The sequence below is a fragment of the Amblyomma mixtum genome, chromosome 6, assembly GCF_055824585.1.
Source record: "Amblyomma mixtum isolate Tamu chromosome 6, ASM5582458v1, whole genome shotgun sequence".
NCBI lineage: Eukaryota > Metazoa > Arthropoda > Arachnida > Ixodida > Ixodidae > Amblyomma > Amblyomma mixtum.
This window is the reverse complement of record NC_143017.1, coordinates 141131199-141149059: the sequence shown is the minus strand read 5'-3', so window position 1 is coordinate 141149059 and position 17861 is coordinate 141131199. Positions and strand designations below refer to the sequence as shown.

The following is a 17861-nucleotide window of genomic DNA, read 5'->3' as shown; positions in this document are numbered from 1 at the left end:
CCTCGGCCTGCCACCGCCAACATGGCCGCCATGGCCGACGAGCTCCGCAGTGTTTTTGGCACGGAAATGTTTTATCGTGAAAATAAACGCTTCAACAGACTTGAAATGTCGCTTTTTTTGGAGAACACGGTCGAATCTTGGATCGGAATGCCTGCGCTCCCTCCCTGAAGCGAATGTGTCGAAGAAAACCGCAGCCGGTGGTGTCCGCGGCTGAGCGGGCGTCGAAAGGTACGCGACGGCATGCATTCGAGCACGCAAATCTTTATAGATACTTAAGCGCGCGCGCTAAAATTTGTACAATGGTGTCGAAGTGAAACTTTCCTGATTTTAAAAGAATGGTCAGCGTCGCTGTTCTCACAGACCTCCCTGCGCAGTGGTGTTTGTCACTTGTTGATCAGATTTGCTTTCACGTCGAGGGATACGCGGCGGCGCGCCGCCGCTTCAACGCTCCATGTATCTCCGGCCGGGCGTCGCGCCGCCGCGACGTTTTCTGCCGCGCGAATGTCGTCGAAAAAAACGTCGCATGTATCCCGGCCTTTACGCCCCCTGTCGGAGCGGGCAACTATTTTTTATTAACTGTCGTCTGCTCCAGAAGGGGGCGCCAGGCATGCGTGGGTGTTACTTTGAATTTGCGCGCTCTGACGTCATAACCATTTCGGCCAACCGAAAAGCGTGACATCTCTGCTGACAACCTTCGGTCGACAACGATGAGGCTCTAAAGGCTTTCGCCTTAATATTCTCCGGAACCCGGCACACACATCAAGTATATCTCGATCACACACTCGAGGGAGTTCAAAGCAGGGCCATCAGACTGATGCATTCTTGTTATTTAAGCAACGTCAGCATTCCATCCTTAAAATCGCAATATGATCTGAACGAGAACGTATGCACGAAAGCTTGCAATAAGTAATATTTCCTGCAACTAAAACATGCCCCCTCCGACGTTAGGCTCGAGGCTTATGACACCTTGGTTCGCCAGGTCCTCGAGTATGCATCAATTACCTGGGACTCGTGTTGTGCAAAATATATTGCCGCGCTGGAGCGGACCCAGCGATTCGCAGCCAGGTTTATCCTATCAGACTACAGACCAACATCATCGATATCTAACATGCTGACGCAGATTGGGCTGCAGCCGCTCCAAGCACGACGAGCTATACAGCAAAACTAAAATTCCTGTATTTCATATACGATCAGAATATAGGTTTCCCAAGAGATAAATATTTGCTTCCCCCACCGAAAAGATAGTCCCGCCTGAACAATTCCATAAGCGAACGCCTGCTTCTTGCAATGATCAAACCATTTAAAAAATCTCTTTTTTCATGTCAACACCGTCATCAGCCCGACCGCGCCCACTGCGCGGTCGGGTGACTCTCCCATGTCTCTCTAATTAACCCGGTCCTTCGCCAGTTGCGGCCACCGTATTCCCGCAAACTTCTTAATCTCATCCGCCCACCTAACTTTCTGCCGCCCCCTGCTATGCTTGCCTTCTCTTGCAATTCACTCCGTTACCCTTAAGGACCAGCGGTTATCTTGCCTCGACAAGGATAAAGCAAATCAGCGTTCCAGCCTACGGCAAGGAGTCTGCAAGGTTCTATCTAGCTCGAATCAACTGACCGGGGCCAGACATGAGACCGCGGCGTACACCTGTCCGGCGGCCAATCCGATCCACGTCGGCGACGGTGATATTGATTACCCGGTCGGAGTGCGGATCCCGAGGCTGGTCCCTGTCGAGCCCGTACCATGTTGTACGGGGCAGACGAAACGGGCGATTTCATCGGTCGTAGAAAGCGAGGGGGAGCGAGGGAGAGACGGTATCCCCTACTCCCTCTCCATCACCTGGCATTGGGCCAACTTGGTGCGGGACGCTATAGCTTCGGAGGTTCTCTCAGCCGGCTTCTTCGCCGCGTTTGGGCCATCACAGAAAACTTTGCACGGCCCCGAATGCTCCAGCGAAATCTAGCTGGCACGCAAATTTCATGACGTATTCAAACGGCCAAAGGTTAAAAACTAGGGTAATGAAGAAAGAGCTCGTCAAACAAGGAGGTCAACTTGAGGAACAAAGGAACGCGAATGCGTTTTCAATGTTTTCCCTTCCCTATTGCCTGCATGCGGCCCCAAGCTTTTGCTTCGCAAACTAGAACTACAAAGCAAAGCACTCACTCTTCCATACTCGGATAGAACAAAGTGAAGCTCCGCTCGCACGCATTCATAGCGGCGACACAGGATTCCTCCGCGACAAAAAAAAAAAAAAAGATGAAAAGAAAACTAGACCGCTGAAAAAGTTTTCCTTCTGACATAAACAAGAAGCATAACGCAAGGCGAAATTATAAGCTCGATAATTTTGACGCCTCAGGCTTGCTTGATATATCTCAACATTAAAAAGATGATTTTGTTTACTTCTGCCGTTTGTTCAGCGGAGCAATACAGGAGCCGCCAGGCCATGGTGTAATGCTACAGAGTCCTGTTTATTTTTTAGTTGTATCCTACCATGTGTGGATATTGAGTTAACACCGAGTTTAGCAGCTCGTTTTATTTATCTGAAATTTCATTTCCTTTCATTTCATTTTAATACCTTAAAGACCCACTGGGGGTATTACATAAGCGGTGGGTACAAAACAGTCAATTGAACAAGTGTTATGTTGAAAAAAGGTTGGTAACAGCTTCGGCGAATGTGTATGGGCATGAGATGGTAGCGATGTCATTGGAGAGGTCGTTCCAGCATGCAATGCATGTAATGTAATGCGAAGGATAACCTACCAGCCCTTACGGTAACGGGTAACGAAATAAATTACAAGGCAAGCGTAGCACGGAGTCAACAGAAAGTCAGGCGGACGAACGAGATAAGGAAGTCTATAGGGACAAGGAGGCCGTAGATGGCACAGGGCAGGGTTAGTTAGATGCGAGAGAGGCCTCTGTTCTGCAGTAAGCGTAGTAATGCCGATGATGATGGTTATGATAGTTCATTGTTCTAATTTTTGCTACTTATTTGTTTTACAGTAAGACCTGCTTCACGGACGTTCTTTACGTTCAACTGAGGCACTGGGAAGGTCGGCTACACGCCTGGCTTCCGGGTTTATGAACATGCTGATATAAAAAAAGGCAGAAAACTAACGAACTTTCTCCGTAGTTAATCAAAGCATTGGCGATGACATTAGCAGGTTGCTAACTTTACTTACTAAAGTGCAGCGGTCAGCTTAAAAGAAAATGCAGTTTTGGAATCTGCATAGAAAGTGACGTAATTGCACCGAATGTGGTGAAAATTCATTCATAAATAACGAAAATAGTTTAAATTTCCGCGTCCCCCCTCAACAATACTCGCAGCGCCTCCCTCTTTCCCATTATCGCCACCTGTCCCCATGGGCTTGAAGTGCGGTGGAGGGAGGGAGGGAGGGATGTACGGAAGCACGCAACAAGGCAAATAGCACAGTACAGAAAAGTAATCGCGAGATGGATCGAAGAGGGGAAAAAAATCGAAAGACCGTGGGCAGCAAAAAAAGAAACGAAGAAAAAGAAAAGGAGAAAGGAAGCACTGGTCAGCCAGCCTTCCAGCCTCGCGGGCTCCTTCCTTATGGGCACGTGGCCGCCGCATGCAGCGGGCACGCATTTCCCCAAATGGGAGGAACGGAAGGGAGAGAGGCACTGACAGGCCCGAAACAAAAGGGAGGCTCCCAAGAAGGCGCTGTCAATAATAAAGCAGCTCTCGGACGCCGTCGATCCATTATTAAGGGGTCACCGTGGCCACAGGCGGCGTGAATGGCGGACGCCGCAGAGAGGCGCGCGCTCCCGAAGATGCCGAAGTTGCTGGCGAATTCGTTCCGATCGCGGCAGCCTCGCGCGACTCCCTCTCGCACCAGGAGCTCTTTCCCCGGCAGTTCTTCCTTCCCTCCAGCAGCCCCACTCTCTGCAGAAGTCCCCTTTTTTTCCCAGTGCGCGAAGCGCGGGGAACAGCTCGCTGGACAGCTGCCCGTGGCATCGAGTATTAATTTGGTGAATAGTGCAGCACGAGATGTTAGTTAGTTAGTTATATTGATTTTAATGGCGCAAAAGCAACTGAGGCTATGATGCGCCAAACACAAGGTTGGAGGTTTTGTTAAAGGTGAAGCTTTTTATACTTAGAGTTTGTTTAAAACGCTGGCTTCCTCGAGAAACCTAAAAATACATGAAATGTCAACCAGTGCACGATCGCCTAAAAGTAGCATGGGGTGTAATGGAAGTCTTTCCCTATAAAATGTTGTAAAATATTTCTTTCTTAGTTCTTCTAGTTTGACACATGAAATTAAAATGTGGTTCACTGTGAGTTCAGCACCACACATTTCACAGAGAGGTGTGTTTTGTTTGGTTAGCAGAAAGTTGTGCGTGAGGTGGGTGTGTCCAATGCGGAGCCGACATAAAATAACTTCGGTAAAACGTTCTTGATGCCTACATGATTGCCATTCCCCTAAAATGGGCTTAACAGAATGTAATTTGTTGTTTGCGTGCTCTTCCCATGCTGCCTGCCACTTTTTTTTTAGTTTACTGTATATAAATTTTAAACAATCCCTGTGCGGTATGTTCACTTGCTTTATTTGGCTATTCCGGGCTTGTGCAGCGCATACATCTGCTTTCTCATTACCTAAAATTCCAACATGGCTAGGAACACAGCAGAATTTAATGTTATGTTTTTGTTTTGTGATTTTAACAATGTTATGTATGATGTTACCTATTATGGGTTCAGCAGCATTTCTGGAGTGCAGTGCTTTGAGCATACTCAGGGAATCGGTGTAAATGATGCTATTTTTGATGTTTTCTCTTACTATTTTTTCTACAGCTACAAAGATGGCATAACACTCAGCAGTAAAAACCGATGCGCATTCTGGTAGTCGCATTATCTGTTTATTTTTTCCCTGGATTACTGCACTTCCAACGTGACTTTCTGTTTTTGAGCCATCGGTATAAAATTCAATGTAGGTGTCATACTTTTCTTGTAGTGCAAATAATTCCTGTAATATGTACTCATGTGGCGTTTGCTTTTTATCTAAATGTGTCATTGTGAAGTCACATACTGAAGGCAGGCTGTACCATGGTGGCAAACATTCATTTCTTTGTGCAATATTTGGTAGGGCATCTAGCACTGTTAGCTCTTCGCATTTATCTTCAAAGCGCAGTAGTAATGGTCTGATAGAGTGTGGTTTGTTGATGAATAATCTTTTAGATGGGCACTTGGTGACAATTGGATGGCAGATATGTTTCGGAAGAGAACGGATTTTTAAGACATATGAGCATGTAAGGGCAATTCTTCGATCCTCAAGAGCGGCTTCATTAGTTTCAACGTAAAGGCTAACTACTGGTGATGTTCTGTATGCTCCAGATGATAGGCGCAGACCAAGGTTATGAATGGGGTCTAATCTTTTTAAGTAGGATGCTCTTGCCGAACCATATACTATGCACCCGTAGTCCAGCTTGGAGCGAACCAGAGAGCGATATATTTGTAAAAGGCTTGCTCTATCGGACCCCCACCGCTTCCGTGAGAGAACTTTTAAGATATTGAGGGCTTGAGAAGCTTTCTTTTTAAGGTTGTTAATGTGTGGTAGAAATGTGAGTTTCTTGTCGAAAGTTAGGCCTAAAAATTTGTGTTCTTGTTTAATTGGTAGCACAGTGTGATTCAGGTATAGATTAGGATCGACCTGTAGGCCTCGTCGCAATGAAAAAAGAACAGCTACTGTTTTTTGAGGAGAAAATTTAAACCCATTTCTGTCTGCCCAAGCACCTAGTTTATTTAGTGTGATTTGTATTTGTCTCTCACAGGTTGATATGCTAGAGGACGTGCATGCTATTTGTAGGTCGTCTACATAAACTGAATACATTATGGACTTGGGTATTACTTTAGCTAAGGAATTCATTTTTACTATGAAGAGTGTCGTGCTTAGAATGCACCCCTGGGGTACGCCGTTCTCTTGGGTGAAAGTCGTGGAGAGAGTTGCTCCTAGGCGGACTCGGAATGTGCGGTTAGCCAGGAAGTCGTTCAAGCAGTTCAACATCCTGCCGCGGATACCTAGCTCTGCTAGGTCACGGAGGATGCCGAACTTCCACGTAGTATCGTAGGCCTTCTCCAAGTCGAAGAAGACCCCAATACAGTGCTGCTTGTGGATGAACGCCTCCCGGATGGTGTTTTCTAGGCGGACAAGATGATCTGTGGTGGAGCATGTTTTCTTAAACCCACATTGGTGTTTATCTAGTAGTTGCCGAGATTCAAGTACGAAGGTTAGTCTAATGTTTATTACACTTTCGAAAGATTTAGCAATGCAGCTGGTGAGGGCTATTGGTCTGTAACTGCTAGGACTTGTTGGTGGTTTTCCGGGTTTGAGAAAAGGTATTACGACTGCTTTTTTCCACTCCTCAGGTATATTTCCAGTTATCCAGATTTTATTAAAGAATTTTAACAGTGCCTCTACAGCAGCCTCGGAGAGATGTGCAAGCATAGCGTAATGCACGTTGTCTGGTCCTGGTGCTGTCTTTTTTCCAGAAGATAATACTTTATTTAATTCTTGTAGTGTGAGAGGCTGGTTATAATCCTCATGTACACCTGCTCCAGATGGAAATTTTTGTTTTTCAGCTATTGATTTGTGTTTCTGAAATGTGTTTGTGTAGTTGGATGAGCTTGAGATCTCAGCAAAATGCTCGCCCAGTATGTTGGCCTGTTCTTCTAAAGATGTTTGTGTCCCGGGTGCTGTCAAGAGAGGAAGTGTGAAAGGGGTATGGTCACCAGTAAATTTACGAACTTTTTCCCACATTTTCTTTGATGTTATTGAACTATTTATTGAGGAGACATATTTCTGCCAAGAGGTTTTCTCTGCACTTCTTCGCACATACCGCGCTCTGGCTTTTGCCTTCTTAAAGGTAAGTAAGTTCTCTGCAGTGGGATATCGACGCAGAGCGCTCCAGGCTTTGTTTTGTTGTTTTTTTGCTAATGTGCATTCTTTTGTCCACCACACTTTGTGTTTCTTTTGTGCAAGTCCTGTTGTTTGTTGTATAGCGAGTGTTGCAGCCGATACTATGCATTCAGTAAACTTCTCATTAATTTCATCTGTGCTAAGGTCGTCACAAAATTCCTTTTCCAGAGTGGCACTTTTTGTAAAAAGTGACTAGTCGGCGAGCTGAATTTTCCAGCGCCGTGGCCTTGTGGGGATGATTGGAGTAGACGATGAGAGCCTGATGACGGTAGGTAAGTGATCGCTGCCCATGGGGTCATTTAAAACATCCCATTTAAAATCGTTAAAAAGTAATGGTGATGCGAAAGCTAAATCGAGAGAGCTCATTTTTGCTGTGCTTGGACAGCAATATGTGGCTTTTCCCGTATTTAAAAGACAGACATTATTCGAAAGTATAAAATCTTCGATTGTTTGGCCTCTAGAGTCACAGCGTTCGCTTCCCCAAAACGGAGAGTGAGCGTTAAAATCGCCAACTACCAGAAATGGCTCCGGCAGTTCATCGATCAGGCTTTCTAGATCTTGGCATATTAATGTGATGTGTGGGGGAAGATATACAGAACATATTGTAATGGTTTTGTAGCTGATGACGCTAACCGCAACCGCCTCAAGTTTTGTTTTCAGTTTGATTTCTTGAGCCGGGACGCCGCTTTGGATGATGATTGCGACGCCTCCCGAGAGTCTATTTGCATGTTCGCGATCACGCCTAAAAGTTGTATAATGTTTTAAGATATTTGAATGTTGTGGACCAAGATTGGTCTCCTGGAGACATAGGGCTAGAGGCATCACTGACCCTAGAATATGAGTTATATCACTGTAGTTCCTCAACATTCCTCTACAGTTCCATTGTATTATGAAAGCCATCTTAGTTTTGTGTTTGTACTGATTGAAAAAACTAGATCAAGTTGTTTATGGCCCCGTGACTCGGGGCCTGTCTCTTTTTGACCGATCCAGGGAGCTCCGCCGACCGTCCGACGTGGACGGCGAGGGGCTGCCCGGGGTCGTGTCCATCGCCTCTGCGGAGGCACTGGACGACCGTGCAGGAGGCACATTGATTTTCGAATTTGACCTCGACCTGTGGGAAGAGGTCTTTGGGCCCGCCCACCCGCGGGTCTGCGTCCCCTTCTTTGGGGTAGGCGGAGTAGCGTGAGCTACTCCACCAGACGGCGCGGATGGCCCCGCCACAGGCTCACTACGTGTGGCCTGGACAGGTGCCGAAGCCTGGTGTGGTGCGCCGCGCCCACGCACCACATCGGCGAAGTTTGTTTTTGCAGTGAAGGTGAATTTGTTTGTTTGAGAGTATTGCCTTCTTGCTTCTTTGAAAGAAATGTTTTGCGTAGTCTTGAGAGTAATGATTTCTTTCTCTTTTTTCCAGGACGGACAAGCCCTGGAGTAGGCAGCATGGTCGCCATCACAGTTTGCACACCGTAGGTTAGCAACACATTCTTCGGATTGGTGGTCCTTCGGAGAGCATTTTGCGCAAGTTTTGCGGCCGCGACAACTCTGGGAGCCGTGGCCAAATCTCTGGCAGTTGAAACATCTGCGTGGGTTGGGAATATACGGTCTTACATTTATTTTCAGGTAGCCTACTTCAATGGATTCGGGTAATGTGCTCATGTTGAATGTCAAGATCAGGTGTTTGGTGTCCACTTCTTTGCCATCCTTCCGGATCTTGATCCGGTGGACATCTATAACTTCTTGGTCAGTAAGTCCTTCGAGCATTTCCTTTTCAGAAAGGTGGACAAAATCTATTTCAGAGATGACGCCTCGTACAGTATTCAGAGACCGATGTGGGGTCACAGAGACAGGGATGTCCCCAATGGATACAATTGTTGCAACTTTTGAGTGTTGTATGCTGTCGCGCAGTTCAAGAAGTAAGTCGCCACTGGCCATTTTTGACACCTTGTAGCCAAGGCCTAAGGCATCCGTCAAGCGTTTTGAGACTTGGAATGGGGATATTATCCTTGCTTGTGTTTCTTCTGCTTTACTGTGAATGACATGAAATTTTGGAAAGGATACTTTTCTTTTCTGGAAAAAGTCATCTGCTTCGGTCCGCCCTCTCTTGAGAGAGCGATCAAGTTTTGAAAGGGGGGGAGCCATAAAAAAATGTAGTTTTTCGGTCATGGTGCCAGCCACCCACCATGGAGTCCAACAAGGGGACGCGACAGGTACTTGAAAGAAAGTCCTGCCCACGCCAGCTGTACACCTTAACTATAACCTAATATGACTCAACTCAGGGTAGTTGGTCACACACGGTTAACCCTCGCCGCCAGGAAAAAGGAAAAAACAAAGAAGAGAGGAGGATATAGGAAAGTTGTAAGAAAGGTAATAGGAAAGTGAAAGGTAGAGGGGAGGACAGGAAAAGGCGACTGCCGATTTCCCCCGGTCGGGTCAGGCCGGAGGTGCCGTCTACAGGAAGCTGGGGCCAAAGTGGTGTGTTGCCTCCGCCGAGGGGCCTTAAGGGTCCAAACGCTCGGCATCGGCTCAACCACCAGGATCCCCTTTTCCCCGGACACGGCGATGCCACGCACGGCTAAGCGCGGATGCTCGGGTCCGTGGTGACGCATTGTTCACCATCATCCCCCTGAGGGGATGTCCCTGCGGATGCTCGGGTTAACCCCGTGGTGTCGCCACTCACCAACGTCTGCATGCTGCAGACGCCTCCCTGCGGGGAGCAGCACGAGATATTTTCTACAGCCGTATCCCGGCCATCAGAGCGGAAGTTCGGTATGTCCGTGCAAATCAAAATAATTCATCAAGTCTGGACCTTTATCCCCAGAACGTGAAGGATTAAAATGTGCAGGATTAGATTCAAAGGTTATTTCTCTATAAGTCTCTCCTTGACTTGTGCTAAGGGCACCTTTATCTTCAAAAAATTATGACGCATAATAAGACGGTGCATGATGCATGTTTAATAGAACATGTATACGGGACCGACGCCATATTTAGATTAAAATTACAAATTATTTCATGGTGAAAGGCACGAAACTTCGAACTTTTCTCGCTGCTGATAGCAGGGAGCTGACATTGTCAGCTGTGCTACCTCAGATTGCTCCATCATGCTCGGGGAAAATCTGCAACAAAGAGAAGTAGTATCCGGTAGATCGTTCGTGGCCTCCGACACGACCGTTTAGCCTGATCCTTGGTCCCTGCTACGTCTCTGGTCTTGACCCCCCCTTGCTGCTGTTTCCCGAGTGTCCCAACAACCCACGACATTTTGGTGAGGTGTAGACATAGGTAGCGCAGTACCCAGACTCCCGCGACACCGAATCCGCTTCCATAAAATCGGGCCGCCGACTTCCAGCAGAGGAGGCCGCGGGGTACGTGCCAGCCGGTGGCTTCAAGGACATACTCTGGAATTAAGCCTCCTGCCTAATATATATGCGCAGGAAGTGAACGTGGCACGGCACAACGTGACCCAATCTCAGGAAACCGACTCCTTCCTCGCTCCTGCAGTGGCTTAGCTCCCCGTCGCTCCACGTGCGGTTGACGCGTGCCATGCGGATACCGCAGATGATATTAGAGAATTTTAGAAGAGGGGAACCGAGCTCAGCGACCCCCCTCCCCCCTCTCTTATTCGCAGGGCGTAAGACAGTCATCATAAAAACAAACATTTCAAGCGAAATCCAATATATCTCGTAACCACTTTTTATACAAACACCAAACTGTTCGAACATTGCGCGCTTTCTGAAGTCTTGTCTCTATGGCAACCAAACAACGCTTACTCGCTAACATGCAGCTGTCCAAATCGAGAAGGAAACTAGAAATTTGAGGCAAAGTGCGCAACTTAAGAGCACCTGCATGCACTGAAAAAACAAAACAAAAAAACATTGCGCTGCGCCTTGGAATAGGCAGGGACGAGGAATGTGCCACAGAACGGAAGACAGTTTCGCCAGCGGGATCACAACGGGAGCGAACAGACGCGGTACAGCGCAGGGCTAACGCGGGACCAAGCCGTCTACACAGCAGCAAATATTCGACAGAAACCAGCAACAAACCTCCCTACTCAGCCGCTCGACGAGCATCCGGCTCCCCGACGTGCCCAAGAAGTGAACCAGCGCGGCTTCGGAGCAAGCGGAACAACAGCCTCGTCCATGGGACTGCTGTTTTCCTCCAAGTCTGGCGCGCCACCCTCAATACATACGCCGCAGGCGCAGGACTCCAATGCGCAATGATGCTGCTCGGGGCGGTGATTTAGTTCATACTTCGTTTACCCGAAGGATCAAGGCGAAAAAGAAGTATAAGCTCGCAGCCATGGAGCATGCGACGAAGTTCTCCGACAGCGGAACGCTGCCTTTTTATGGCGTCGCTTCAGGTAACCTGTTCTGAAATCCCCCTATATACGAATGCCTCGTGCGCCTCAATCGACGACCGAGCGACCGCGCCCGCTGTAACCTCGCACGGAGGGGGGGGGGGGGACGAGTGCGTAGCGGGCGGGGCACCTTGGCAAGCCGGAAAAGGAAAATCCACGGGCGAAGAAGGCAAGCAAGCAAGAAAGAGCGGCGGCAGAGGGAGAGGTGCGCCTCCTGACGCACGAAAGGGAAAAGGACACGAAAGACACGCGCGTCAAAAGGGCTCCGCTCACTTTCGGGCAGCGCTCGGATGCGCACGCCGGCTGCACGCTCGGTCATAGCATACGGTGGGACCAGCGGAAAAGCAAACAGGCGAAGAAAAAGGGGAAAGTACAAAACCATGTCGGACACGACCGGGAACACTGCTCAACGGGGCAATTATGCGGACACGCGCGCGGGCACCGGTGTTTTTCTGCGCTTCCCTCGCGACAGGAAGGGAGCAGATGTGCCAGCGCCAAGACCTGGCTGCAGGGTGGTGCCCCGTAGCGCCAAGAGACTACGCACCTCGCGACGTGGACGAGACAGCGACGAGAGCGCGAACGCAGAGAGCGCGGCAAGAATACGAAGTGCACACAACGAGCGGAACCCGCAGCCACAGCAAAAAGGTTGGCGCAAAGGAAAAATAGATGGGCGCAGATGGGGCCGGGGTTGATTGGGCGTAATCACAGGCTGCGACTCCCGAAAAAGCATGCGCGTAACTAGGTAAATGCCTAGGGGATAATTGCTGTCCTCCATCAGTGCTAAAGAAGGTATTCAAGGAAATGTAACACACACGAACGCGAATTAAAGCTTTCCAACAGCCAACATAAAGCAGGGTTTTGTGTATGGCTCCAATTTAAAGGAGTGCTGACACGATATTTCTGGACTTACGCCTTTTACGCTTTAACAAGCACACATTTGCCGATCAAATGAGGTCTTAAGGCTGCGCTCGATCCAGCCGACGACGAAAAACTAAATATGTCGGCATTTATAACGACCAACCAGCAGCAGTGCAATGCAAGAATGCCCGCGTATCGATATTTGGGTACGCTTTAGAGAATCTTGCAGGTAAGTCGAAATGAATCCGGAGCCCTGCACTGCGTCGCGTGAAGTCAAACAGCTGCTTTGTAACGTACAATTCTGTTAAATGCTTAAATGTAGAGTTTTAGGATAGGGGCACCCTATTGATTAAGGGGGACAGGGGTCACGCGCAGAACAATGCTTTATTCGTTAACAAAAAAGAGAAATGGGGGGGGGGGGGAAGAGAGTTTCAACATGTGCGGTGTGTCTTATTGTGCTAGCTGCCATGAAATTGGGAGAGCACTAAAGGTTCCCATTAGGACTATAGCTTAGCCATAACCGGAGGTCACCTGCGCCGAAAATGCTGCCTACCAGAGGCGATACTCGGGCTGAACAGAGGCCGACGTAGCAGCGAATCCGTCAACCATGCCAGAGAAAGCTAAGAAATTATGGCTTAATTCGCTGGTACCGCATGTAGGGACCAAACATTTAAACAAAGTACATAAAAAAACGTCGACTTCTTTACTATTCCGGAATGGGATATTAGACAAAGCCAGGAAAGTTAGCCGAAATCCAGAAGTAAAACCAATGCCGACAATTTGTTTTACACAGAAAAAAAAGTTTTGCCAGACGCTGCGTATGGCGTATCGTTACGACTGAAAATTAATGCCGAACAGGGCTGCGAAGCGCTTCAGCGCGACAACACCGCCAGAAATGGCTGAGTGTTCCCTGCGTCGGAAAAACGATTAATCATTAAGACGAAAGAACGAAAACACGTTAGGTCTATGCAGACCTAACGTGTTCTCGCCTATGATTTATTTATGGCTAGCTTCTTCGCAACGATGTGCAACCGCTTTCCAAATCGTGTAACAGAGCAGTCGCTGTTGCCGCTGTTCCAGCACCTCCAAGAATACGTATAGGCGGCGCTGTTCTACCGCGATCGCACATTGCTTTCAATGCTCCCATTGTTCGCGCAAAGGAATCGGTTTCCAAAACCCACCTTGTGAAACTAATAGCTGAGTCGGCGAGCTATAACCCGCCAAGAGAGCGCCTTTTCAACCTGTCACTCGCGCGCTCGTAACCGCAGCGGCAAAGATGCAAATGAAACGCTTACGCTTTCGCCGCTGCCGATCCGCACGGGCGAGTGTCGGGCGTTACGGGACTGCAACTGCGCCTCGCAGCCACGAAAACCGTCACCCGGTGTGGCTTACAGCTATAGCTGCATTCGTGCACCGGGGGGGGGGGGGGATTCATCCGGCACCAGCAGCAGGCAGAAGTCGCAGCGCACGCTGCAGAGAATTAAACACGCAACCAGCTGTCATCCGATGCACTGCAAAGCTACATCGACCTGGAGGTGGTCGCGGGACAGAGCACATTACGAGCACGGCGCGACTGTCACAACCGCCTGTGAGCGTTCTACTCCTGCGTTGCTGGGGCGATGGGCATAAAAGAACTTAAATTGTCACTGGCGTGATTAATGACCTTTGCTCGTCAACACAGCGCTAGACAAATCGGAGACCGCATGCCAACGCATTCCCCTCCGGATCAATCGCATTGATCGCGCGTTAATTTATACAGACCTCCTTTCACTTCCTCTTTCACCCCTACCAAAGCATCGTGATTCGGGAGCGAAATGATTTTTATCAGAAAACATTTTTTATACAGCTCCCTGCAGGGCAGGCGGATAGCGACAGTGCATTTAGCGCTAAGAGGCTCGCAGGAGGGCGTCGAACGACGCGCATATTACGAAAATGGTTCGGTGGAAGTGGGTTCACTCGCAGAAAAGCGTAAACAGCCGCAGGCGAAACGCGTTCCTTCGTATAAACGGGTATCGATTTTCTCCCAAGGGCCACAGGAAATTAACAAAAAATCGATTTCTTCTTTCATTAGCAAAGCAGAGGCGACCTTCCGTCCAGTAAGGACTTAGATCACTACGGTGACGGTGGATTCGCAGATGATTACACCCTTTCCTGGCAGAGGTTTCCTCTTCAAAACAACTTAATTGGGCAGTCTTCTCGCGCGATTAAGGCGCATCTTTTCTTTTCTAGTACTCTTTTTGGTGCGAACATCAGTGGGCGCACCCTTAATCCAGCGTGCGAGTATCTCCATATATCATTGGAACCGGAAGACTACTCTGTAAACTTGAAATCCCTTTAAAAATTGCGCCATGTTTTTTTTTTTTTCCAGAATTCTTTGCGTCCGCGAGTTCCGAAAATTTAAATTTAATTTGCAGGTAAGAAGCGAACGGCTCTTCGAAAAATGCCGCTGACATCCCATAGCCATTACCATTTCCAACCCATATACAACCTGTTTTAACTGCGAAGACATATGTATATCACTGTCACTGACCCCTTCGTGGCTTTGAAGTGATACGACATAGTGTGATGCAACGTAACGTAGTGACCAGCTCTCATAGGCCGATTACAGCAACACTAGACACCCCAGAAAGTGACAGACGACGTAAAAACACAAGGGAACTACGGCTGTGGCCAGACAAGTTACATTGATTGAGGGAAATGCCAAGGTTAGTTTACATAGGTCGCGAAGGCAGAACTCGAATCCGGTCTAGAACCAAGCACCAGCGACATCAGTCTGGGCTGTGGAGCTGAAGCGCCAAAATGAAATAAATGGACAAACAAAAATAAAAAAATAATTGCTTACATTTTTGGATTTAAAACTACTTAAAAGACAATTCTAGTTACCAGTATTTTTTAATTTTTTAGTTACGTACATTTGGTTGGAAAATACAACGCTTTTATGTAAAAAAAAAAGAAAATCGGCAGCGGAAAACTGCTTACGTATGGGAACGCGAAAGCATTACTGTCCGTGGGTGCATTGTTTACCCGTAATTTTTGTACATGCATTAAAGTTGTTTTTGTTCATGCGGTGACGGATCCGGTGGAACCGAACGCAGTCATCTTCTCACGTCTGGCCGCATTTATCCGCTGTAGTGCTTCCTCGGCAGTTGCGTACTTGCGCGGAAGACCCGTTTCACTCGGGCCGGTGCCGATGTCGAAGCTGTAGAGGCTGATGGTTTACTGTTACTGGCTCCACCACACACAGCAGGCCGCAATGTAATCCAGGGACGAAACGGCGCAGCGCAGGCAACGCTCTCCACTGTCGGCGGCGTTTCCTGTGGCGCGATGTATGACATCACCCACACACGCACGCGTATGACAGCATCCGGAACGTCATACGACGACCCACGCATATACACGAGCGTATGACACCACTGGGAACACTGTACAACAAAGAGCTGAATCAGAGTTTTGTTATGAAACTTGGTTTTAGAGTAAAGGCAATGGCGCAGTAATCACATCTCGGTGGACACCTCAACCGCGCCTTAAAGGAAGAGGTATAGAGTCCGGGAAGGAATACAATTGAAGGTGTATATGTCGTCGGTTCGAATTCCTGTCGCAAGCTAGTCTCCAGCTTGACTAGCACATGGAAGCTATATGCAACGAGAGATCGTATGACACCCCCCGGAACGCTGTACGGCAAACGGTTGCTCCACAATTTTGGTACGAATGTTGTCGGGAGAACTGGCGCCTGACTGAAGCCGGCCAGTGGCGAGTACACAGGGCGTCTAGGCTAACTTTAGCCAAGGGTTAAAAGAAAATATTTGAGGTAGGCCAGCGAAACCACATAGACCTACCAACCGGCTTGCGCATCATAATAGGCATTGTTTGTTTTGTAATTCATTAGCAATTAAGATAATTTCCCTAAATGCGTAAATATTGACTTTACACAGCAAATGTGAATAGCAAAGTTGGAGAGCACCTTCAGAAACCCCCATTCTATGTATTTGCGATGAAGAAAGCATCACGTGTATCTTTTTTGCGAGCTCCGAAGAAAACCCGCGAAATACAAAAAAAAAAGTCACGTGACTAGCGCATTCGCGCGCCACGATTGCGCTGCTCTCAATCCTAGCTTGAGTGAACGAAATCAGCTGCTGGTATAGCGCTACGATCACATTGCTCCGGCAGGTCGAAGTGTCGATGGTGGTTACACCGTCACGCTTGCAGACTGGCTCGCGGGGGCGTCGCAACCACCGTCGACATATCGGCCTGCCGGAGCAATGTGATCGTAGCGCTATACCAGCAGCTGATTTCGTTCACTCAAGCTAGGATTGAGAGCAGCGCAATAGTGGCGCGCGAATGCGCTAGGCACGTGATTTTTTTCTATTTCGCGGGCTTTCTTTGGAGCTCGGAAAAAAGATACGCGTGAGGCTTTCTTCATCGCAAATAAATAGAATGGGGGTTTCTGAAGGTGCTCTCAAACTTTGCTGTTCACATTTGCTGTGTAAAGTCAATATTTACGTATTTAGGAAAATTACCTTAATCTCTAATTAGTTAATTGCAAACCAAAGAATTGCCTATGATGCGCAAGCCGGCTGGTAGCTGTACGTAAGTGGTTTCCCTGGCCTACCTCAAATACCTTATTTTTTGACCCTTGGCTAAAGTTAGCCTGGACGCCCTGTATATTAGACGCGCGAACGGCATGTATATGATTGTCTGATTGTGCGCACGCACGCACGCACGCACGCACGCACGCACGCACGCACGCACGCACGCAAGGATGCCACCGACTTTTTTCGTAAAGGGATTAGTAATGCTTTAGCGTTGATATTTACGTTCACATTCCCTCACAGCAGCGGGCAGGTGCCATCCATCTTGACTATTCTTCGGCGTGCTCGCAGGCCGCTAACTAACGGCCTTGTGCGGCGTATCTCGTCATCTCGGGACTTCGTTGCGGGCGGCTGCTCGCCTTTCATCACCGTCGATTTCAAGTGCTTAATTTCTCTCTCGTCCTCGTGCTGCGTTCCCGTCGACTACGTGTGGGCGCTTCCTTTGTGCCACAGCAGACACAGTTCCAGCCATATGGATTTGACGCTATTGCCTTCGCAAAGACGGTGTGGTTCGTGACAAAAAGCGCACAACACGCGAAGAACTGGTGCTCCGTAGGGGAGTGTCGAAGTGCGAACTGCTCCGCTGACCTCACACTGTGAAGGTAGGGTATTACATTCACTTCGGTATGCCGTTGTCACCAGGCACCTACAAAAACCAGAAAAGTGTCTTAAAGCGCCTGTGTGGGAGGTGTCATGCCCGACTTTCGGGTGATCGCTTGGTGGTTTGCATGAGAGCCTGTTCCACTGTGAATTCTGTTCATTTCCTCCCACCTGCAGTAGGACTGTCCTTTTGTTGACCGTACTGAGTGAAATAATGGGTGATAATTATTTGCGTTCATTGTGAAGAAACGCTATGATGAGCGTGCGTTTGGTAGTGATTTGAAGTATACATGCATACGATTTACTGCCAGTGATTTAAAGTACACATGCATATACTTTATAGCCCTCTAAATATTACGCACTGCTTTCATAATAGAGAAATCTATAGCCCCGTCTCTTGCAACTGCGAAGTGAATGCTGTCTTCAGTTTGCACTACTTGCATGTTATTGATGTTGTGTTTCTGCACCCCCCCCCCCCCCCCCCTAACTCTCTTTGTGTGTTCCCGTCACACCTGTGTCCACTTAGGCCATGCCCAG

General features: G+C 48.3%; 1 protein-coding gene across 2 annotated transcripts in view; it reads right to left on the bottom strand.

Moving 5' to 3' along the window:
• LOC149340619 (beta-1,3-galactosyltransferase 1-like) overlaps positions 1–17861 on the bottom strand; it is a 98411-nt gene that overhangs the window by 66877 nt on the left and 13673 nt on the right. The gene's annotated exons all lie outside the window — the stretch shown is intronic.